General features: G+C 32.4%; 1 protein-coding gene and 1 long non-coding RNA gene across 2 annotated transcripts in view; both read left to right on the top strand.

Annotated features, from left to right (window-relative positions):
- The window catches only part of LOC139489170 (substance-P receptor-like), a 70,354-nt gene that overhangs the window by 4,351 nt on the left and 40,704 nt on the right, over nt 1–25,299 (top strand). The gene's annotated exons all lie outside the window — the stretch shown is intronic.
- Nucleotides 21,319–23,611, top strand: LOC139489172 (uncharacterized). Its single transcript, XR_011656160.1, has 3 exons — nt 21,319–21,564; nt 22,466–22,582; nt 23,400–23,611. It is a non-coding gene; the product is annotated as an uncharacterized lncRNA (long non-coding RNA).

Genomic DNA, 25,299 nt, shown 5'->3' with positions numbered 1-25,299 from the left:
AATAAGTGACATTCGTAAACGAAGAGACGGCTTTTCAGTTACGACATTAGGAAAATAAACCCTATATTATGTGAAACTTATATCCCATAACATTCAATCACCTCGTGATGGGGTCTGTAAAATTTTTGAATGCAAACATACTATAAATTTTGCCAAACTAAGTTTTTATATGTCTTTTACAAATATTTCATTCCTAGAATCTTTGATGAGTTAATTTTCATTCGCAAATTTTTCAAATATATTGCATCTGTTTGTCCTGGTACAAGTTTATAAATAAAAACTACATGTTAAGTTATATAATGGGAATAACTAGCATCTGGCACAAAATTGTTGTATTTACTTTATAACGGGTATTTAAATTGTAATTTCAGACTATCAATCGAAAATCTTTGTTTTACCGTTGATACAAAAAAATAAATGAGTTTAATTCAATCTAATTTAAATATTTTAACAACATTATTCATGAAGGTAATTGATCATAATTTATTTGGAATGAAGCAGACATATTTTAATAACAAAAATAAAGATATAAATTAATTCACGACAGTCTTGTTTAAATGATAATTCTGTTCTAAACAAAATCGACATAATCACCAACATGTAAACCTATATTTTCTTAAAACAACTTTTCCCCGATCGCAGAATGACGGCTTTTTACATTCTTAACAAAGTAAAAGAAATCTAGATCAAATTAAAAAAATAGCATGTTTATAACAACAGGTCCTGGAATAAAATAAATGTATCTTGAATTGTTATTAGGCAAAATGATGTAAAATGTATCATTCAATTTTCATTGACTAACATTTGTAATATCTAGGCCTTTTATAACTGACTAATCGTATTGGTTTCACTCATGGTTGACAGCTTTACAGTAACCTTTTATTGTCAATTTCTTTGTCATTTTGGTGTCTGTTTTAGAGTTGTATAATTGGCTACCATACAACATCTTCTTATTTTTATATCAATAACAAATATCAACACTCGTTTTAATATTTTGACCCTGAAATAAAACAAAAAAAAAAACAATCAACAAATAAAAGATTCCCTACGTCATCTATAAATATTAAACCAAACTTAAAGGGAAGCTTTTACATGGGTACTATTGTTTGTCTGTTTAAGTTTCCCATTTTTAGCCATGGCGTTGTAAGTTTGTTTTCGATTTATGAGTTTGACTGTCCCTTTGGTATCTTTCATCCCTCTTTTACAATAACCAACTCATACATAAAGACAAAACAAATGCAAACACTCCTCAAGACAAGAAAATAACAACAAGAAATTAATAGTCCTCCCAGAGGTTATATATTTTGTTATCATGTTCAGTGTAAATACCATCATGACCATAGCCGCATGTGATGATAGTGTTAAGCGCTCATTTTATCGTTTTAAATAGCATTAAATCTGTATGAGGTATAAAACACATCACAATTATTAACATGAACATTGATATATTCACCAGAATTTGACAAATATAACGTGTCAATCACTATTGATTTGAGCTCAAACGTTGACATGATTCATTTGTTTTATATTCATTGACTTACTACGCCTTTGATGCTCTTGTTTCAAGATTTTAGTCTCTTTACAGTCTACAATTCCGTAAAACAATAATTAGATGTAATTGAAACAAATGTCATCTTGCTAATCTGTATAGTTAATAATGATCACATTGATTTTAAGATGAACCTTTTGTAAGGTGAATTAAGATTAAAATAGAAATGTTTTGTTTATTGCATATAACACAGCGAGTTAGTGGCTTCAATGGAAATTAAATGACTTGAATGGTGTTTATATGATCACTTAGATGATGTTTTTTCACTAAATAATTCAAAATTTGGTGACTATGTGGAATGCATTTATCCCATCGAGCTAGGGATAAAGGATACTACAGATATAGTTAAGTCGGCCTCATATCTTGACTTACATCTAGAAATTGAGAATGAGGGTCGGTTGAAAACAAAACTTTACGACAAAAGAGATGATTTCAGCTTTCCAATTGTGAACTTTCCATTTCAAAGTAGCAACATTCCAGCAGCACCTGAATACGGGGTGTATATCTCCCAATTGATACGATGTTCCCGTGCTTGCATTTCCTATCATGATTTTCTTGATAGAGGGTTGCTGCTCACAAGGAAGCTATTAAACCAAAAGTTCCAAATCATTCCTTCGTAAATTTTACGGACGCCATCACGAGTTGGTTGACCGTTATGGAATAACCGTTTAACAAGTGATATCGGATATGTTCCTTACGTCGTAACTACAATCCCCTTCCGTGTCATGAATGTGACCTACCGAATTAGACTATTTACCGGATTTGTTATCACATAAGCAACACGACGGGTGCCACATGTGAAGCAGGATCTGCTAACGCTTCCGGAGCACCTGATATCACCCCTAGTTTTTTGGTGGGGTTCGTGTTGTTTATTCTTAAGTGTTCTATGTTTTGTCATGTGTGCTATTTGTTTGTTCTTTTCATTTTGAGCCATGGCGTTGTCAGTTTGTTTTAGATTTATGAGTTTGACTGGCCCTTTGGTATCTTTCGTACTCTTTTAGAAGCACACATGACTGTCGTATTTTATTATCGTAATAATTTTTAGAACTCTAATGTATACCTTCTTGTTCGTCTGTCAGTTAAATCAAGTTAACTGTGTCAACTACAAAACAAACATTAGCAATTAAGTTATTGAAAACATTAAACTCAAAAACTCGAAAAATTTTAGCAATTGGTATAATGTATTTGGTGTCATCACTATATGTACACCAACATAAAATATATGCTGAAACTAATCATTTTAACAAAACTCATTTTTTTAAATTTCAAAAACCACATCAGAGGTCTGTATTTCAATACAACTCATTGTGAAAATATAGTGTATCTTACATCTTTCTGAAAACAACTCTTCCTATAGCATTAACATGATTAAGCTGTTTTAGTTACATATTAAAGGAAGTTAGTTTTTTTCCTGTTCGTGTTGCTTGTTTTTATACTTAGTCTATGCAAGCGGATTTGATATAATAACCCACTAACTCCTAATGGAGATGACCGTACTAATTGAAAACAAAATGTTTAATTTTAAAAAGCATGGTAGAAAATCTATATCCAAAGTAATTGAAGTGACGAGTTCTTTGTGTATCATTCTATCTTTGAAATTTAGTTCAAAATCTTTTCCAGGGCAATTAATTACACAATTTATCATATATTAAAAATCTTTCGAAGAGGAAAACTAAGAGTCTAATCTTTATGATAAACAAGATACGATAAACACGTTTGAACCACATCAACAAACGACAACAACTAGACCAGATATTCCTGAATTTGGACAGGTGCAAAAAAATGCAGGGGTTGTTAGGCTGTAAACCAAAATCGCATCCCCGACTAAGGTCAGAATCAAAACGTGTGTGTGTTTAAGCGATTAGTTTGACAATGTTTTCGTATGTCCATCAGCTCATTTATTTGTTGTATTCCTATACCAGTCCTGATTGTTGTTGTTGCTTACATTCTTACTCACTGAAAAACGGATTTTAACTGACATTGAGACATAAAACCTCTTAAGAGATATTTGCTATGTCGTCTGTCAAATTGAAATAATTGTGTTTGATACGTATACATTGTTTTCTTTTAGAAACCGTAAAACACAAAACAGTCTAATAGATATACCTCAGGGAGTTGTTATCTTTCGACTCATTTACTTAATATTATTTGTAAATGATAATAGAAATGCTTGCGGGTGATCACAATAGATAAAACAATTGTCATAGGTAATTGATGGAAACCATAAGGAAATTAATTGAAGTTATTTACTGGTCCAAATAACATTTCAAAGGAAAGTAAACACTGTTCTTTATTAATCTGAATTCTTAAGAGTGCAATAGCATAATCAATATAAAAAGATAGTTGCATATAAAAACAATAGAAAAACTAACAAAGTTTCAAAGAAAACAGTGACAATATTAAACTCCTGTTCATAGTAAAAACAGAATATACACTTTAGTGCTTCGAAAGGTATATAGACTGTATGTATATACTGTACTTATAATACCGCCAATGTAACACGGTTACAACAACGATATACAAATGTATATGTACAGAGAGGCATACAGGAGCTTGTTCGTTCTAAATAAAGCCCAAAACAATTGTATGCGAAAAATCTACGAATTAATTTTTTCATGTGATAAAATTTTGTTTCTTTGTTTCTCTAAATGAAGGTGTTGTCGGAAAGGAGACTTTTCATTGGTTGATCGGATATCGATTTACACAAGAAACCTGCTAAAACAATAGCAACAATCACGGCAGTATTGAGGGACCATAAATTCATTTATGCCTTACATAAATACCTATATATCGATATAAAGCTCCACCCACTGTAAGACAATGTGTAATGTTGTTGACGAGAATTGTATGAACTTTTATAACCTCAGAATGTGTACTGCAATTGCATTACACTGTCGTTTTTGTCTGTTAATGTTCTAGTCTCCAATCCATAAAAAACAGGATCAAGAATATTTGCTAATCTGTTTCAAAATAACAAGCTTTTAAAAGACTGCTATTATTAAAAGTATGTGGATAAAGAAGATTAAAAGAAAATAAAAACTTGAAAAGGTCATGTGCTTGCTTTCGAGATATATACGATTAAAAATTTGGCTGGAAGTCATTCTTTCTTCTTTCTTCGTGCATTTCATTTTGGCTCCTTTTTCTTTCAAAAAACTATGACAAAAAGGATTTTATAAGATTTGCAATAATAAAGTTACACTTTATGTAATAGTACTATGGAGAGAAAAGAAGGGGTTAGCGTACAACATTTGTAATGACACTACATGGATTAAAACAGAAAATTCGAAATATATGTAAAACTGAAAAAGCAAGAGAAGCAAACATCTGTTACTCTATTTTCTTTGTAAATTAAAACTGATTGCGTAAATAACATGGTATTGTATGGCTATGTTTTTTCAACGCAGTCGTTTGCCTAACTGTACAATGCATGTTACATAAAGCTACAGTTCAAAACAATAAAACTTTAAAAAAAAAAGATGCGCGACAGATATCAAAGGGACATTTAAACTCATAAAAAGAAAAAGACATGGCTAAAGTAAAAATTATGCTTTTTTACAATTTAATTGTAATTGCCAACTATACTGAGCTATGTATTATAATTCAAACATCACAAACATGCAGAGTCAAATTTCTGCGTTTTATTTGCTCATGTGATAAGGAAGGTCATCATTACATGTTTCACCTCTCTTATAAATATTGTCTGCAGTGTCTCTAAACACCTCTTTAATTATATTTTTGTTTACTTCATTCATAACAACTTTTTTTATATCATTCATTACAACTTTGTTTTTCTAACCTTCCAAAGTCCTGTAAATTTATGTTTTTGTATCGTTCAGCGGCTTCATCAGAGAAGTTTACCAAGCAGCAATTCCCTCTGCTCATTTAAATTAATGTACGAGCATATCTGTGTCTGGTAAAACTCGTTTACATATTACCGAGATTAAGATATGAATTCCCCATCGCAATATTGTAATTGTGTATGTCATATGCAAATTAATTACTTCTGATATATGTATAATGGTATATGCAATAGTAATAATTGATATCAGAAGCAGTTTTGAGTTTGTAAGCTTGATTGTTTTTGTCTCAATCGATGTGTTACAGTGGTATACTACGGTTGCCCTTATTTAACATATGATGCCACTCTTCAGATATTCAAAACTCCTTCTACATGATTCATAAACACGTAAAGATAATGTTAAGCTGTATGCGAAGTAAACGATGATATATTTAAAGAATCACGATTTACTTTCATGCTCAATTAATAGCTAATGTTATAAAATATTTTGTAATTGATAGCTTAAATGTTCTCACTCGAATATTGAGGATGGTCTGAGGGCTTTTTTTCAGATACTGCTGAAAGATAACGGAATATAATTATACCTATTAAGGCTAGGATAAAACAGATTTCGATCTTTATGTACATACATGTATTCTATCATGCAATGAACAAAGTTTGCAGTATATTTGCTAGTATCTGTAGTTTCTTATATATCTATTTCAAAATTAAAATTATACAAATACTGATCTCAGAGTAGAACCACCTTGCTAGATATATCAACATCAAGTATTACAAAATCCTCTGTTGATTTTTTTTTTTAACAAAATCAGAATTACTAGTATATTCGAACATGAATTATTCAGATTTTAATCACTTCTGGAATATAACTAACATTGAGTGTTTTATGTCAGTGTTTATTTAAAATGATTAATGGTGTACTGTGCAGTAACTCAATGTACATATCGAGACAAAGTAAGTTTATAATAGTAGTAATGATGATTTGCGTATATTCGCATCTGACTAAGTAATTGTTTGCAATGTTATATTGCAAGGTGGGTTGATCAGTCGGGTTTATTTCCTTTTCAATTTATTTATTCTGGTTTATTTAGTAGCTTAACGTATATTTACTGTCTAGAAAAACAAACAACTTAAATAAACTCATCAAAGATACCTGGACTAAATTTTGTATATACGCCAGACGCGCGTTTCGTCTACAAAAGACTCATCAGTGACGCTCGAATCCAAAAAAGTTTAAAAGGACCAAATAAAGTACGAAGTTGAAGAGTATTGAGGACCAAAATTCATAAAAGTTTTGCCACATACAGCTAAGGTATTCTATGCCTGAGGTAGAAAAGCCTAAGTATTTCAAAAATTAAAATTTGTATAAACAGTTACTTTATAAATATAACCATATCAATGATAATTCATGTCAGCACAAAAGTGCTGACTACTGGGCTGGTGATACCCTCGGGAAAATAAATCTCCACCAGCAATGTCATCGACTCAGTGGTTGTAAATTGAGGAACAAAATTCCTAAAAGTTTTGCCAAATAATATATACAAGGGCTGTTGAGTAATGCCTTAAAGTTTGTCTAGACGTCTTTTGACATGCCTTTTAGAACATCCCAGAGCTTTATAGAATATTCATAACTGTTACCAATTCAACATGTATTACATAAAATTATATCAAATAGTAATGCGTTTGAACAATATTCCACTTTACTAATTTACTGATATCTGATAACATTTCGATGAAAATGCATGAGTTGTGTTTGTAACAACAACATTGGGAACATAATTCCACATTTTGATCATAAACTGAAAAAACGTTGATGCAATACTAAACTGCTAACGTGACATTAAGTCAAATGTTAAGGGAATGCAAAATCATATGGTCATTTCATTTGATATTTTGGCTTAGCCATTTTATAAGGGACGGTCCGTTTTTAATTTTCCGGGGTGCTCAGTATTTTTGTGATTTTACTTTTTGTTTATCTATAAAGGTCTAGAAGAAACTAATATAGAACACTCAATATAACAGTATACATGTTAATTTTAAAGAAACTGTGTTTGCTTCTATTTGTATAACAAAAAAGAAATTATTTGAACATGTTGAACCAGTTATATATGCCAGAAGCAAACAGTCAAAAAGAATTACACTAAAAAACAGTTATAAGTACATAGTTCGTTAACTGATTATTGTTTCAAGCACCATAATTCACACTGCATGAAATGATACGTTTACAAAATTTATTCATAAATTAAATTTCTAGTTTTGAATTTCAGGTCTGATTTATGAAGAATTATTTTAGTAGTTTATGAAAGTTTAATAATTTTTTTAAATTTCTTATTTTCTTAAGTTTAATTCCGATTTATGGGTTATTAAACTTGTTATTTATTTGAAAAATAATAGCAGTTTAAATTTGTTATTTAAAAGGTTTAAATCTAGTTTATCACCGTTAAATTTTTCGTTTAAATATACGTTTATTTTTTTATCAAAACTACTAATATCAGACGATTTAACTGAAATTTAATTTAGATTAAATAACAAGTTTATACTGATCAATTTTTGTTCGGTAAATTTGAAATTTAATGCCAGTTTTGGTATACGTTTATTTTTTATCGAAACTACTTATATCAGACGATTTAACTGAAATTTAATTTAGATTAAATAACAAGTTTATACGGATCAATTTTTTTTCGGTAAATTTGAAATTTAATGCCAGTTTTGGTAACGTGTTTTACATTGTTTTATCGGGGCCATTTATAGCTGACTATGCGGTATGGGCTTTGCTCATTACTGAAGGCCAAACGGTGACCTATAGTTGTTAATGTCTGTGTCATTTTGGTCTTTTATGGATAGTTGTCTCATTGGCAATCATACCACATCTTCTTTTTTATATTATGTTTCTTGTTTGATTTCAATGATGAAGTAACTCTTCTTCTTAAGGGTCAACAAGGCTTCACTACTGTCATATGAATACATGTTGTACAAAATAAAATGGAGCGAAAACGTTATTAAGAAAACAAGACGACTTTACGATCGGGCTTATTATAATTGTTCAAAAGGAAGAAGAAGAAAAAAGAAACTTTCGTTGAAAAAATATTTACAACTTACGTAAATCAATATTTAAATCTTGAAAATCCCCCAAACCTTTAGAGATTTTCAAGTAAGTAAAGGTCATCGTCAGATTTCCATGGACGTTCTGTTTATCTTTTATCCCAGTAACAGAAAATACAAAACACAACAAATAACAAGAGCTTGGATAATGGCTAAATTTCATTGATTGATTTTTATCGTCTTTTATAAGGAATAATTCAGTTATGAATAGTTTAAACAACATGTATTTATCGAAGTACATTATGTACATATCAACAACACAAATAGAATATATTTTTAGAAACAAGCAGTTTTGATTATCCCCCTTATTATAAACTAAATATATTTTGACATTTTGACATTTTTCTTTCATTTGATATTTATAATAATCATATATATACGAAATTTACTTCTATACAGTGCACTTTGTCAGATATTTTTTAATTATCGTATTACTTTTTTGATAATATTTATGATGGGATGTAACTCTTTTTGTCAACAATCATATCTGTTTCAGAGGAAAATATTTATTTAAAAAAAATAAGTTATCTCCCATTACATTGGAAAGCGTAAAGATTTAGGATTATACATTTTAAAATTTGTCTTTCTTTTTAATATATTCAACACAGTTTTACAGATGGGTGGATAATTCTTTAAAAAAAAATAACCAAATGTGCCGCATACTAGTATAAAAGGGCACACTAAAAAAAAAGTAAAAGCTGTTTTAGCGCAAATTTCACAATATTCACGAAGTAAACGGGATTTTTTTTCCCAGTCGTCGTATTTTGCTAACGACTCTTTCGCAAATAATGATACCCGTTTGTACAACATAAATCGCTTTTCCGTAAGTGAAAGTTATGCGGACGCATTTCATTTGCGCGCATTTTGTGATTATTAAGTCTCCCAAACAAAGTTTGGAGACTTATTGTTTTTGCTCAGTTCTTATTATTTTTATTATTCTTCTTCTTCCTCTTCTTCTTCTCCTTCTTCCTCTTCTTCCGCCACTTTAAAAATGAACTTGTCCGCAGCGTTTCTACAAATCGCTTGTCAGATTAACTTAGGGTTTCATAGAATGTTAGACTGATATGTCTAGATGAGCAATTTATTGTTCGTTTGTGCATTGGGGTCTATTTAGGGGTATTTTTGGGGGGCAGAAAGAAGGGAGGGGTTTACAATAGAATCCTATGGGATTTTATTTTCTAAAATTTTCAAAAGAATATTACTTGAAAACTATAAGTGATAGACACATGCAGTCGTCAGAAATGCTCAAAGGACAATAAAACAAATTGCATAAAACATAGGGCAAGTCCCATGGGGGTCATCCCCACCCCCTTCAATTTGAGAATATGCTATTATCTTGTAAACGACCCAGATACCCACCCCTAAACCATATATATTCTTGAATGGGACAATAAAACAAATCAAATGAAACTAATAGGAAGTCCCGGGGGTCACTCCCACCCCATTCAATTTGAGAATGTGCTATTATCTTTTAAACGGTCCAGATCCCCACCCCTACACCATATATATTCTTGTAGAGGACAATAAAACAAATCAAATGTAAGAAAAGGGAAGTCCATGGGGTCACCCCCACCCCTTTCAATTTGAGAATATGCTATTATTTTGTAAACCATTCAGATCCCCATCCCTAAACCATATATATTCTTGAATGGGACAATAAAACAAATGAAATAAAACTAATGGGAATGTCATGGGGGGTCACCCCCAACCCATTCAATTTGAGAACGTGCTATTAACTAGTAAACGGCCCAGATCCCCATCCCTTAACCATCTATATTATTTTAGGGGACAATAAAACAAATGCAATGAAATAAAAGAGAAGTCCCTAGGGAGTCACCCACCCCCTCTTGTTTGAGAACTTGTAAACGGTCCAGATCCCCACCCCTAAACCATATACATTCTTGAATTTGAGGATAAAACAAATCAAATGAAATTAAAGGGAAGTACCTGGGGTCATCCCCACCCTGTTCAATTTGAGAATGTGCTATTATCTTGTAAACAGTCCAGATCCCCATCCCTTAACCATCTATATTATTGTAGGGGTCAATAAAACAAATGAAATGAAATAAAAGGGAAGTCCCTAGAGAGTCACCCCACCCCCATCTTGATAGAAAACTTGTAAACGGTCAAGATCCCCACCCCTAAACCATATATATTCTTGAATGGAAGAATAAAGCACATCAAATGAAATATAGGGAGAGTCCATGGGGTCACCCCCACCCCACAACTTTTAAATGATTGAGATCCCCACCCCTAAACCATATATATTCTTGTATGGGACGATAAAACAAATCTAATGAAATGTAGGTAAAGTCCCTGCTGTTCACCACCACCCCCTCCTGTTTGAATACTTGTAAATGGATGGTACCATAGGAATGGCGAGTTATGGGAGCTTTGTTTGGGAGACTTCGTAACAGCATCCTGTTACAATTACTCCTTGTTTTTTTTTACGTTTGCGTAATTACATTGGCGCGCATTAGTTTTTCAGAAACACTATGACAAGTAAATTAAGATAATTCATTTTCAAAATGACTGTACATATGTAGTTATATTGAACTGAACATGTTCAAAAGTTGAATTTTATATTTTTCACAATTCTGTATTTTATTTGTTTCTGAAAGAAATCGAAATGATTTAAAAGCAGACCGCAATGAGGACCCCAAATTGGATGTATTTCAAATAGATATAGGAAGATGTTTTTCTACAACGGAGATCTATGAACATGCACTGATACGCCTAGACTGGGAAAGGGATATCAAGGTTGGCGTAACCCACCCTTTTTATTCTGTTTTATTAAGTAAACAGCTTTTTTTTCTTTTTGTTTCTATCGTAAACACAATCTAACGTTTGGGGCAGGTTACACGTGCTTACCTTTTTCTCTTATGTCCTCTGAGTCATTCAAAAAAAAAGTGCAAAATGACGACCTGATTTAAAAAAAAAGAAGGGGAACAATAAATGCAGGACCTTCTTTTGGAATCATACAGTGGATATAACTTCTGATCTCTCGTTAGAATTGTCAGAATAATCTGTCATAGAGCTGTTGTAAACTCTCCTAGAACAGTTCTACCCCAAAAACTGTTCTTCGTAGAACTGTCAGAACCAGTTTTAGATAGAACTGTATTAAACTGTTATAGGTAGAACTGTTAGATCTGTAAATTTACTCTCGCATTTTTTGTTTGTTCTGCCCTATATATATATTTTTATTTGGCAATCGTCAATGGCAGTCAGCAGGGTTAAAGAACATCAGTTGTTCGACCTGTTAGTCAAATGCGTTTTGTTTAAATATACATTTTCACTCTTTTGGTCTTTTGGAAAATGTTGTTTGTGCTGTTTTTAGACCCTTCTACAACGAAATTTGTTTGACATGCACACGTATAAAAACTGCGGTTTTTATCCAACGCAGTCATAGGTTTGAACGTAGTTTTCAATTTAGACTCGTTTATATATATATATATATATATATTTATAACAAGAACAAAACAATTGCGAAAGCAAATTTACAGATCTTACATTATTGGGTTGATGTTTAGACGAGTTGTATATACAGAATGTACACAGTCATGTATCACCATCACTGCTGGTGATCCGATAGATACATCTGTTGTAAAATTGTCACTGGTTCAGACGTACTTGTAAATATAATTATTTCTGTGACTGTATCTTACATTAATTTGTAGGATCCTTCACTATATATATAGATAATTTAGCTGATCTGTAAAAATAACATCTTCATGCCTTTTATAGCATGTACTGTAGTACGATGCTAGATTAAAACTGGCGAAGAAAGGTAACACCCGGCCAGCGAAAGCTTCATTTTTATGAAGCCCATGTGTTCGTGTGATCTAGCGCGCCGGTTACAGTGCAGGCGATTTGGTGCCACGATATCTCAGTAGCATGGGTTCGCCGGGATTCGAACCCATGCTACTGACATATCGTGGCACCAAATCGCCTGCACTGTAGCCGTCCCGCTAGACCACAAGACCACCTGGGCTCCACAATAATAAAGCTTTCAGCGGCCGTGTGTTACCTTTCCTCGTCAGTTTTAATCGAATCCCGGCGAGGGAAGAACAAAAAATTTGCGAACGCAAAGTTACAGATCTAATATTGTTAGGTTGATGTTTAGACGAGTTGTATATATTTATATATTTATATATACCACTCGACCACCTTGGCTTCACAATATGTATATATTATTATTAATAAGACTTATTTTCATTTAAGATAAAGAGTTCTTAATACTGTTCTATGTATAGAACTGACTAAATCAAATCTAGCCAATTTAGAATCGATTCTATGTGAAAGTTTGATATCAGAAGTTGATATTACACACTTTTAAAAAGAGAATGACATAGGTTCAGATATTGTCAAGCATTAATGGGCAAGGCTGGAAAAGAAGAAATTGATAAATACATTGTACTGTTATGGGGGAGAAAGGGGGATAGTCATTTGGGGTGTAATTAATATTTTTCGTTTATCTTTTGATAAAATTGATTTTGACAAGGGCGTGTGCGACGTTGAAATGACACCAAAAGCTACACCATGTTATATATCAAATGACATATTTACCTCAGTTTTTGTAGAAATGGAATTTGGCAATATGCCTTTATTGACTTACATAGGAAGAGATATGTAAGATATCTTTAGAAATGCCAAAAAAAAAGGTGCAAGTAGTTATTACAACAAAAAGGAATGCTTATCAAAACAATCATACTAATTAACCAGATAGGTAAATACAGGTAGCTGAAACAAGTTCATGTTTTTCAAGTTTTTGAAAATCATGTGTTGCTGTTACTGCATTTGTACTTAAATAAATATGGATTTGTTATCTTAAAATGAAACAAAGTCATGTGCATATTGTCATAAAATCCAGTTTGCTCAAATTCTCTTTGGACTTCAAAGTTTATTTTTCAACATTTATATCTCGATTTATATAGTTGTGTGTGCTGTAATATTCTCCCATATTACTTGATGGAATTTCTTGAAATTTTGTATCGCATGTTAGTTAATTTACTATGTTTTATTTTCTTCAGTTTTTTCAGATATTTTTCTTGTTTTTAATATTTCTCCCTTTTTGTCGAGCCTGCAACTTTAGTCGCAAAAGCGATACATAGCCATCCTACATTCCGTCGTAGTTGGTTGCGGTCTCCACAAATATTCATTCTGTGGTAAAAGGTTTTAAAATGATAATAACCTTCTCAAACTGTCATTGATTTCTGCCAAACTTGGATAGAACCTTGTTTATGATCAAAAGCTAGTATCTAGTTCCGTATAGAACCTTTTAGAATTTTCTATAGTAGGGTTTCATAGAATAACATTGTGAAGGTGATTCGTTATGGTCACAAATCATCAGAATTCTTGTTACCCTATTTTATGGATTTTCTTTAAACCTTGTAACGTTTCCAGCTTGGAAATTATCAAATTTACTTATAGATTAATTAATTCTGATGATTTTTAAAGTTAAACAAATTGTTCAATTGAAATCTTCGTATAGTTTATACTAACTTATAAAATATTCAAAATGAAATGAAATTGAATAAACCGTTCAGACACTTGCAAAAAATGTTACAGTAGATTGTCTTTCAAATACAGGTTTCTTGTCAGCAAGTCTTCATTTTGCACCTATTCCAGATTTTCTTGTTTAGGGTCAAGGGTGTCTATCTAAATTATAATCAGGAGAAATTGAATGCAACTTTGGACCTAAAACCTTTGCTAAAGACATCAAGGGAGAACTTTTTTCCCAAGAAAACAAAATATTCAAGAAGATGAATTACCGTAAGCCAAAAAGAAATTGTCACGCAGAAAAGTCCCAAGGACTCCGCAGTTTAAGTAAAATAAATGGTAGCTAAAATCTCAAAACTACTTTACTCCAAAGTATGTTTAAGTTCAATCAATATCTAAAATTTAAAATAAATAAAAAATGAATCCATAAATCAAGGACAATATTTTTGTTAAGCCCTCCCCCTTTTTCCAAGATCTGTTAGTTTTTGTTTTCTATTAATTACAGCTACGTATTACACTTGGAATTGAAAGTTTGTTTGATCATTTAAACAAACTAGACAGGCAGGGCAATGCATACCTCGTGCCTACTTAAGAGTTAATTTTTACGCACGAAAATATATATATATATCAGATCCTTTGTCGATGCTGGAATAATTGTTTATGATACATCTTTGTTTTTTCCTGAATTCACTTCAACAATAGTTTAAAAAAATAGGAAGTCATTAAGTTAATGAGAAATTTATCTAGATTTTTTTTTCCATACATTTTATTAAATTAAATTAGATTAAGAAATACAAGGAATAGAAAATAAATATTCGTTTTTTCATTATCAATCTTGTATTTTTTTCTTATTATAAATGTTATCTGGACTATTATACTAATAGTATAAGACCCTGTTTACACTGGCAACGAAACTGAATCGATCTTTATTTGAATCGATCTTAAAAAGACAAGGGCCGCGTTCGATAAGATCGATCTTATTTGTCAGTGTAAACGGGGTCTAATAGTCCCAGATTTTTTTTCAAAATCATCATATTTTTGACCAGAGAGAGCAGAAAATACAATGAAACCTGTGGAAGGACAGGGACATACCAATTATACAAAATAATTTCTGATAAAAACAGTTTAACATTGAGGTTAACTTAGTCAACATACATCTGGTTACAATTAGTGAACCATAGAGAAAGTGTGACCACAAAGTTTATATATGTAACAGATTACTGATAACATGCTGAGATAAAACTAAATTATGTGTAAAATCAGGGCTTATGACTTAGAGTAAAATATAAAGTTCAATGAAAATCTTTATTCTCCCTGCAACATTGTTTTCTCTCACCAATTTCAAACAAACCTACTAGTAAATAGTTTTCAAATAAGATATTATCTTAAATATTCTTTTTAAAATATAGACAGTGTTAGTAGAAAACAAAGATTTTTAAACTGGTCTTTTATTCCTGACTTTTATTTTCTGATTTGCCATGCATGCAGTGGCGGATTTAGAAATGTTCATAAGGGGGAGGATCACTGACTGCCGAAGAGGGGTACGCTGCAATCATGCCTCGGCAATTCCCTGTTTGATCAACCATTTTTGTTTTACCAAAAATTGGGAGGGGGGGGGGGCTGCCAACTTAAAAAAAAACCTCTAAATCCGCCTCTGGGCCATGCATGTGTCTATTTTCTTAAGCACGAAGTATAAAACAACGTGATTCTGTCACATGTAAAATTAAAGTCTGTGTTCAGGGTAAAATCAAATTTTCAGGGACCTGATTTTTTGCTTTCTGTCTTATCATGTTTTATCATAACATACCGAAGGCTGTTGGTGATCTTCGTTTGAATTGTCTAACAATTTATTACATTTTATGGCTTTTGCTCGTTGTTGAAGGCCGTCTATCAACTTGTTTGTTTAATTTACCGTCGTTTGGTCTTTGGCAGATATTTGTGGTATTTGAAAATAAACAATATATTTCTTATTTCTATATTTTAGCCATCCTTCAATTATGAAATATTATGGGTGCTCGATGAAATACGAAAAGTATCAAAAACACGACATGAACATTATAAAGATTGCAAAAAAGTTAGTATTCAATTTGGGCCTACCCATATATCATATATGAACCGCGCTGAAGTACGTCCATTATTCATAGTTCACTATTCACTATTCAATATTAAAAAATGAATGATGAATAATAAAATGGTTTATGTTTCATTATTCAAATCGAAGCGGTGAATAGTGAAATAAATATAAAAAAAAAATGACTGTGACACTATAGCTATATTTTGATTCACAATGACTATAAGAGGGTTTACGGAGGACCTAAATGCAACAACATGCGTAAAAATGAGGAAATATAAAAAAAGAAGATGTGGTATGATTGCCAATGAGAAAAATATCCACAAAAGACCAAAATGACACAGACATTAACAACTGTAGGTCACCGTACGGCCTTCAACAATGAGCAAAGCCCATACCGCATAGTCAGCTATTTAAGGCCCCGATAAGACATTGTAAAACAATTCAAACGAGAAAACTAACGAATTACGCGTGAACATTGAAAAATAGCCAATTTTAAATAATGAAATGAATATTTTGAATAATGGAATGGACTGGCAGGACCCTTCAGCCCCTAATAACAGATATATATTATACCTCGATCGAAAGAGTGTTTCTCGTTTATCGTTTTTTTTTATATATATAGATCAGACCTGGACCGTTGGTTTTTCCCGTTTGAATGGTTTTACACCAGTAATTTTTTATCGACCTTTATATCTTGTTGTTGGGTGTGAGCATAGGCCCCGTGTTGAAGACCGTACCTTGACCTATAATGGTTTACTTTTATAAATTGTGACTTGGATGCAGAGTTGTCTCATTGGCACTCATACCACATCTTCCTATCTATGTGGATATCTTTCATAGAGTCTTGTAGCGATCATTTGTACTCGTGCATGTGCATGCTTAAGTATAGGAATCAAAAGGCGATCGAGTTTGGTAGAGTCGAATATAGGTCAGGTTTGGATTTATTAATGGTGGCAGTAGTCAGCCAGTGATAAAGAAGTATTGTTCGAATAAATCTAGAAAACAGATAAAACGCAGATTAATGGCATTGAGCTCCAAGCGTCGTATATATTTATTTATCAAGTAAAAGTCAAGCTTATCAAGTACTGACCATTAAAATATGTAGGACAGAAAGTCACTAGACAAAAAGTCACGGACAAAAAGTCACTTGGCAAAATAGTCACAATTTAGTTCTGAGATTAGTTTTCTTTGAAAAAGAAAACACTTAATAAAAAAAACTAAATAGGGAATGTGTGCATGGGCCATATGCAGATAATCCCCCCGCTTGCATAAGACGTTATAAAGGCTCATAAATCAAGAACATTAAAAGTGTGTTCCTGATGTGAGTTTTGTGGCAGTAAGCATTTTTAAACTTCATAACATTTGGTTGAGGCAAATTTGAGTTAGAGACAGGAAACGAAATATTCAGCAATTTTGCATATTTGTAAAAGGCATAACTCTGGAACGGTGAAAATTATTGAGACCAAAATTCAAACTTGATATGTGTTATGTGGTGATAAGCATTGTGTGTGAGATTCTTACATTTGGTTAAGGCAAACTAAAGTTAAAGAACGGATACATTTTTTGAACGTACGGACGTATTTATAAAAAAGAGGATGTGGTAAGATTGCCAATGAGACAACTGTCCACAAGAGACTAAAATGACACAGACATTAACAACTTCAGGTCATCATGCGACCTTCAACAATGAGCAAAGCCCATACCGCCTAGTCAGCTATAAAAGGCCCCGATAAGATTAGTACATTTTTACGTATACGTACGAACAGACAAGGTTAAAAATTAATGCCTCCTCGTCAACGGCGTGACTGATTGTAAGTGTGATTTAGTTTGTCCTATCAAATTTTCACTTTCTGTCTTGTGACTTTTGTCCTGTGACTTTCTGTCCGTTTACCTCAAATATTTGTATGATGACCTTTCTTGATCACTCTATATATATACCAACATTTCCCGACGAATATCTAGTGCATGGATTCTACTTCTTGATCCCTATTCGAATTTTATTGACTTTCAAAGGTTATCGCATAGAAATTGGAATCAGTGTCAAGCAAGATAGACACCCGAACATTTTCTTTGAACGAGTCAAATCAATCTTCTGGTGGCTTCATCGATCAGTGTTGATTGAGTTTGATCGACAATGTGAACCTACTTTGTTAACTCGATACTTAAACATTTATCTTCTCTTTTCTTACTCGATGTTTGACTTTAATATTGATAAGAACTTGATTATGGGAATTCTTTAATATGAAACATGCCTGGTCTATAATATATACATTTTTAGATTTTTTTTGGCATTCAAGTTGGTAATTTTTAAATAAAATTTAAGCCCAAATTAGCGGCCCAAAAAACCCAAATAAGTAGTTTAATTAGCTGATAATCTTTTTGCAAACCATAATACCCAAACGGGTTAAAATGCAAACATAATTTACACAATTATGCATATACATGTAACAAAGACGATGTGGTATGCTACGGATCGATAACGAAGCCGTACAGTAACATACATGTATATAGATACATGTTCTGCGTGCTGTCATTTGAAAGACAATTTCTCTTTATTTTCAAGGAATCCCCATTGCGAGTAAGATTTTATTGAAATATTATTGTATGATGTTTATAAATATCAAAATAAATAGGCATTTCAAAAAAGTTATTCCCAAAAGGCCGTTTAATCTTGAATTTAATTTGTTCATTTATTTGGAGGTAGATGTCAGCCATTAAGACGCCATATACCTGCAGTGGCGATCCAGAACTTTTCATTAGGGGTTTGGGGCAATGACTGACCTTAAGGGGAGGGCGCTCTAGTCATGCTTCAGTGATTTCCTATATAATCAACCCTTTTCTTCAGGAAATGGGGGGGGGGCGACCCCGTCGACCCCCCCCCCCCTAACCCCACCCACCCGGATCTGCTTATAACCTGTCCCTTTTCTAATGTATATTTTTGTTTAAACATGATATACATGTCTATGTATATTTCCAGATATTTATATACCAAAATGGAGACCTACACCTATATAATGATCTGATTTGCGCTACATTGCCATTCCCTCTTAAAACATTTTTAAAACAAAGCTTATCGACACTTGCAAATTCCTACAGTCTATTTTTGATGTCAAATGGGTGCAAATTTACAAATAATGCCGGAAACATCTGACACATTTACAAAATTTTAATGTGGTTTTAACCGCAACACGATAAATACTACTAGCATCAGACACTTAATTAGAAATAACCCTGACCGTTTTAAATTTCCCACCCTTTTCATATATTAATGAAGCTTGAAAGACCTATTCAAGCTATCCCTATAGCCTTCCCCTGGGAATTAATGCATTAAGTTCCATGATAAGAAAAATATATAGTATGAGAATAGGGAATTTAACTAACGGATCCAGATATGTTATACGTGGGGGGGGGGCACACTGACTGCCTAAGATTAGGGGGGGTGGTCCGCTCTGGTCATGCTTCAGTGATTCCCTATATAATCAACCAAACTTCCCCCAGAAACCCGGGGGGCTCCCTGGTCCCCTCTAAATCCGCCTCTGAATTTGACACATCCTCTTTTATAATTTTGACGACTCCTCTCCCAAAAACAACAGTTAAAGATGCTTTTCGAGCATCTGTACAATATTGTAGCAGGCTATTCTTCCGACTAAACTTTTGTCTTCCAAAGGTAATCATTCAGTTTTGGAATGTTGACCTTGCTATTGAAATTTTATAATTTAAAAACACAAGTTGTGCACATTGACAACGCTCCAGTCTGAATTGGCCTTAACACTCTTAAATTATCCAGTAAAACTGACAAGGAAACTTATCAGTAACTGCATAACTTCCAATTAACATGTCATTTATATCAACCCCATGCAACTAGGTACACAGCTGCGTTCAATGAAACATGATCACAGATAAAAATAGATGTAAATTCTGATTCAGATCCTTTCTTTTCGATACAACATATAAAAAAAAGAAGAAAAAAGGGGGGGGGGGGGGGTGTTCAGAAGAAGAATTATCTTTAATTTTAAATAAAACTGATGTATTGAAATTATTTAAAAGGTGAATGTGTTATATAAGCTTATAATATATTTTAGACGGTTCAATAGAAAAGTATATTGATGCATTTTAAAAAGAGATCATATTGCTCTATGTACCTTTAACTTAAGGGAAAAAAATACATCACCAAAGATTAACCAAAATATTTTAACTGACAATACTACTGTGATAAAAAGTTACTAAACATCTTTACACATTAAAGACATGAATTTAGGAACACGAACATATATATTATATTTATATAACTTCAGTGAAAATTGAAAAACAGTTAGTGAAATATGAATTGTACAACTCAACAAGTATTGATTAGTAAATGCAAAATTATGTCCGTAACGCGTTCATCTGTATGTATACAACTAAACTGACATTTTCAGTTGGAATGATTTCGGAGAAGTAAAGGGTTTTTGTTTCTTTGATTAATAACTATCTAGGTTTTACAAAGTATTCAAAAAGTCTTGTTTTGGCCTCTATTATTATAACAATTTTAAGCAATATATCCTTAACCCCTAAATCGACCCAACCTTTCTTTTGTGGAATGAAACCTCAGTGGCGGATCCATGCATAATTTTTCATAAGGAGGGGCCCGTCGACTGACCTAAAAGGGGGCGCTCCATTCATGATTCAGTGATTCCCTATACAATCAACCATTTTGTTCCCACAAAAATGGGGAGGGGGCCTCTGGGTCTTATGAATCTTGTGCTTTAAATTATACACTGTAAAAACAGCGTTTAGATTTGAAACGGATCTACAACATGTTTAGGTCTAAACGTGTTTAGGAAAGCGTTTAGGATCTAAACGGACATTTATCTAAACACATAAAAACCTAAACGTGTTTAGAATTTAAACGTGTTTCAGTGTTATTATCAGTGAATGTTATCATTAAGCTAAACATTAAATGGCATCTAAACACTTATGAAACACTTTCCTAAACACCTAAACACTTTATAATATTTCAGTACTGGTTTCACCTTTGTATTCGATGTTCCTACATATTCAAACATATTCTGTGAAACTATGATCTCTTAGCTGTCTTGAAATTATCATAATTTTCAAACTTCAGTCCCACGTATGCGGAGCTTCTTTATTAACTGATTAATGAGAGTTCCCCAACTGAGTTTCCCTTTTTGTGTTGTAAGATTATAAAATTACATTCAACTATTTTTTTTTTTAATTAAGCAATTAATTGTTTATACCAGAGACGTATTATATAAAATAATCTTTTAAATTATAGTATTTTATAAGGAAGATGTGAGTGAATTTCTCTAATTTCCGGAGTCGTTGTCCGAATATGATCTTATATTAATTAACGAACAGAGTTATCTATCGTGGTAATTTGATACGGACGCCTTCGGACCCGCCAAAGATAAACAACATTTAAAACAATGGATCCCATCTATCAAGCATATCTATCTATTGACGATGCAACAGATACAGAACTTCATATTAGAATATTGACGGAATCAAAAGCCATCTTAACAGTTATTACAGCAGCGGAAGGTAAGCAGATCCATATTTTGTAAAAAGGGGGAGGGGCACAAACCATAATTTAACAGTTTATAATATTAGGAATAATATGTGCGGTAAACTGTTAACCTATGCTATTTCAAGTTGACTTTTGTGGTATGACTCATATAATATACACACTTAATCAGTCGCAAGGACCAAGCATAAAATAAGAATGAGCTAGATCGGAAATTTAAAATGAGATTGAATAGTCTATAAAATTGAGAATGGAAATGGGGAATGTGTCAAAGAGACAACAACCCGACCAAATAAAAAACAACAGCAGAAGGTCACCAACAGGTCTTCAATGTAGCGAGAAATTCCTGCACCCGGAGGCGTCCTTCAGCTAGCCCCTAAACAAATATATACTAGTTCAGTGATAATGAACGCCATACTAATTTCCAAATTGTACACAAGAAACTAAAATTAAAATAATACAAGACTAACAAAGGCCAGAGGCTCCTGACTTGGGACAGGCGCAAAAATGCGGCGGGGTTAAACATGTTTGTGAGATCTCAACTGTTACTGTACACACGAACATATAGGTTAGATATACTGTTCCCTACTGTACATAATGTCATAAAATCAAATGTTCAAGTATTCTATCTTTGCAAGGAATAAGATCCCAATGGCCCATACTGCAACATCCTTTACACAAACACTGAAATTATAGTTTCACTTCATCTGTTCATTTGTCAAAAAATACCAAAAGAACATTCATTAGTTGAAAATAAACTGACCACGTCATGGCCAAAAAGTTGAAAATAAACTGGCCACGCCATGGCTAAAAAGTTAAAAATAAACTGAAATTCAAACTCCAATGTCAAAAATAAACTGTCAAGTTGTTCTTTTTTATTTAAACCTATTATAATTATTTGTATGTGTGCATTTATAGGATTGTGACACTGAAGTGGGAATGAAATTTTAAGAGCTAGAATAAATCCATACCATAGATCAAATTGAAGAACAGATCAGGAAGAGCGAAAAGGATGATATAATTTCAAGACCAGATGTAAGTAAAAATATATAATATAAAAAGAAGATATGGTATGATTGCCAATGAGACAACTATCCACAAAAGACCAAAATGACACAAACATTAACAACTATAGGTCCCCGTACAGCCTTCAATAATGAGCAAAGCCCATACCGCAAATAGTCAGCTTTAAAAGGCCCCGATAAGACAATGTAAAACAATTCAAGCGAGAAAACTAACGGCCTTATTTATGTAACAAAAATGAACGAAAAACAAATATGTAACACATAAACAAACGACAACCACTGAATTACAGGCTCCTGACTTGGGACAGGCACATACATAAATAATGTGGCGGGGTTAAATATGTTAGCGGGATCCCAACCCTCTCCCTAACCTGGGACAGTGGAATTACAGTACAACATAAGAACGAACGTATATTATTAAGTTGCCAATAGAACTATAATATGATTGAAAAATGGAGGTTAAATCATTCTCTAGAATTTATCCTGTTGAATAGATAAAGAAAGGGCAATTTTAAAAAAGTATATTCATAATATTAGGATAAAATAAGAAAAACAGGCTGTAGTTCTCAGAAATCAAGGATTTTGTTTTATAATATAAAAAAAAACTTGCATGCTTTATGCTCTTTTTATTGTTTCCTTTGATTTATTTGTCTTTTGATGTATACATTTGTTCAAAGTGTAAAGTATTGTCTTTTTAACTACAATTTGTATTTTTCTTTTAGAATCTTTCTCAAGAAGCTTGTTTAATGTATTTTAATAAACATGATCTCAGAATAAGTGACTGTTGCATACAAATGTACATGAATGTTTCATTTTTTTCATTTCAGGATACAAAAGTTCACCTGACCACCAAAAAGGAACTGCACACAAAGAGCCTTTATCATTCAAAAGAAGATTGTTCCGCAATGAAAAAATCCTGCATGATAGGAGATGGACTAACAATTTCTATTTGTTGAGGATAAAAATCATCAAATTTTATAATTGTATTTTTTGTTTGCATTTAGTGAGACTTGAAAATAAATTATTGAACCAAATTGAATAGATTGTATATTATGTTTAAGACTATATCAGAAAAAAACAAAAACAAAAGAACCAGACTCTTAAGTTGTATAAAAGGTGGAAGGTCCATAAAACGTAAAAATAAATCAACCACTTGACTACATAAACAATCAAAGGAACGAAAAAAAAAGTCATATTCCTGACTTGGTACAGGCTTTTCCTTTAAAAAAAAAATGGAGAGTTAACCTTTGTTTAATTGTTTACAGACTTTTCAAAACTTGGTCTTATTGTTTACAGACTTTTCAAAACTTGGTCTTATTGTTTACAGACTTTTCAAAACTTTGTCTTATTGTTTACAGACTTTTCTTAAATTGGTCGTATTGTTTACAAACTTTTCTTTGGTCTCCAGGAAGAATAAAATGTGTAAACCTATTATTGTTAATATTATTATTATCATTACTGAAGTTTTCCATCTTTAATAAACTATATAGACAGGTCAAATAATTTTATTATGGTAAAAATCATTGCAAGAACATGAAAGCAGACATGTACACGTGTATTGTATATTCTACAATACAGAGTGGACTATTCAACCTGTAGTGCTGTACCACACAAGCAGTTCCTGTGAAATCGAAGTACTAGTAGGCTTACCGTCGGAAGGTCTAAACACCATATATTTCTAAACACATAACATCTAAACACTTGTTGAAATCTAAACACTTGTTAAAATCTAAACATGTTTAGATGCTAAACGTGTTTCAAAACGTACACAGAAAAAGTGTTTAGATAAGTGTTTAGGATCTAAACACTGTTTTTACAGTGTAGATATTATTACTAGTATACTGATATTCCGAAAATCATTAAAAATACCCATTTGTATTCTTCACCAACGCTAGCAGAGGGGCATTATGTTTTCTGCTTTGTGCGTCCATTCGTCTGTTCGTCGTCCGTCTGTCCCGCTTTAGGTTAAAGTTTTTGGTCAAGGTAGTTTTTATAAAGTTGAAGTCCAATCAACTCGAAACTAAGTACACATTTTCCCTATACTATGATATTTCTAATTTTAATGCCAAATTAGAGTTTTGGCCCCAATTTCACTATCTACTGAAAATAGATAATGATAGTGCGAGTTGGGCATCCGTGTATTGTGTTTACATTCTTGTTTGCACTTTACTCCTGAACGGTTTGAGCTATAACCAACAAAATAAAACCCAACCCTCCCTCCCTTGTGCAAATATTTGTAGTATAATTTTATAGATATCAATACACTTTTACACAAGTTATTGTCCGGAAACCAGAAAAACGTTGTTTTGCTTATTATGGCCAGTTTTTGGTCCCTAATTCTTTTAAACCATTATATGGGACCATAACATTCAAATTCTAATTTAACGCTATCATTGATTACTCATCATTTGCACAGGTCTGATCTGCATTTCTTTTTCGCTGATTTTTTTTAATTTCTTTTTTGCCGAATTTGTGTTTCATTTGCGTTGTTTGTGTACATGTTACTTATACAGGGTCGTTTTGATCATTATAAATCTCTTCCGTTAGCCAGTACATAAGTTATAAATTGTCAATCATAACATGTATATAACTGTTGTAACATACTCAAGAGGAGGTGAAAGTAGGCTTCCGAGCAGGATTATAAAAAAGAATTTAGATGTGGTATGGTTGCCAATGAAACAACTCCCCACAAAAGACAAAAATGACACAGAAATTAACAACTATGGG

Source organism: Mytilus edulis, chromosome 9, assembly GCF_963676685.1.
Source record: "Mytilus edulis chromosome 9, xbMytEdul2.2, whole genome shotgun sequence".
Classification (NCBI taxonomy): Eukaryota; Metazoa; Mollusca; class Bivalvia; order Mytilida; family Mytilidae; genus Mytilus; species Mytilus edulis.
The sequence above is the reverse complement of the archived record's forward strand: the minus strand, read 5'-3'. Positions and strand labels throughout refer to the sequence as shown.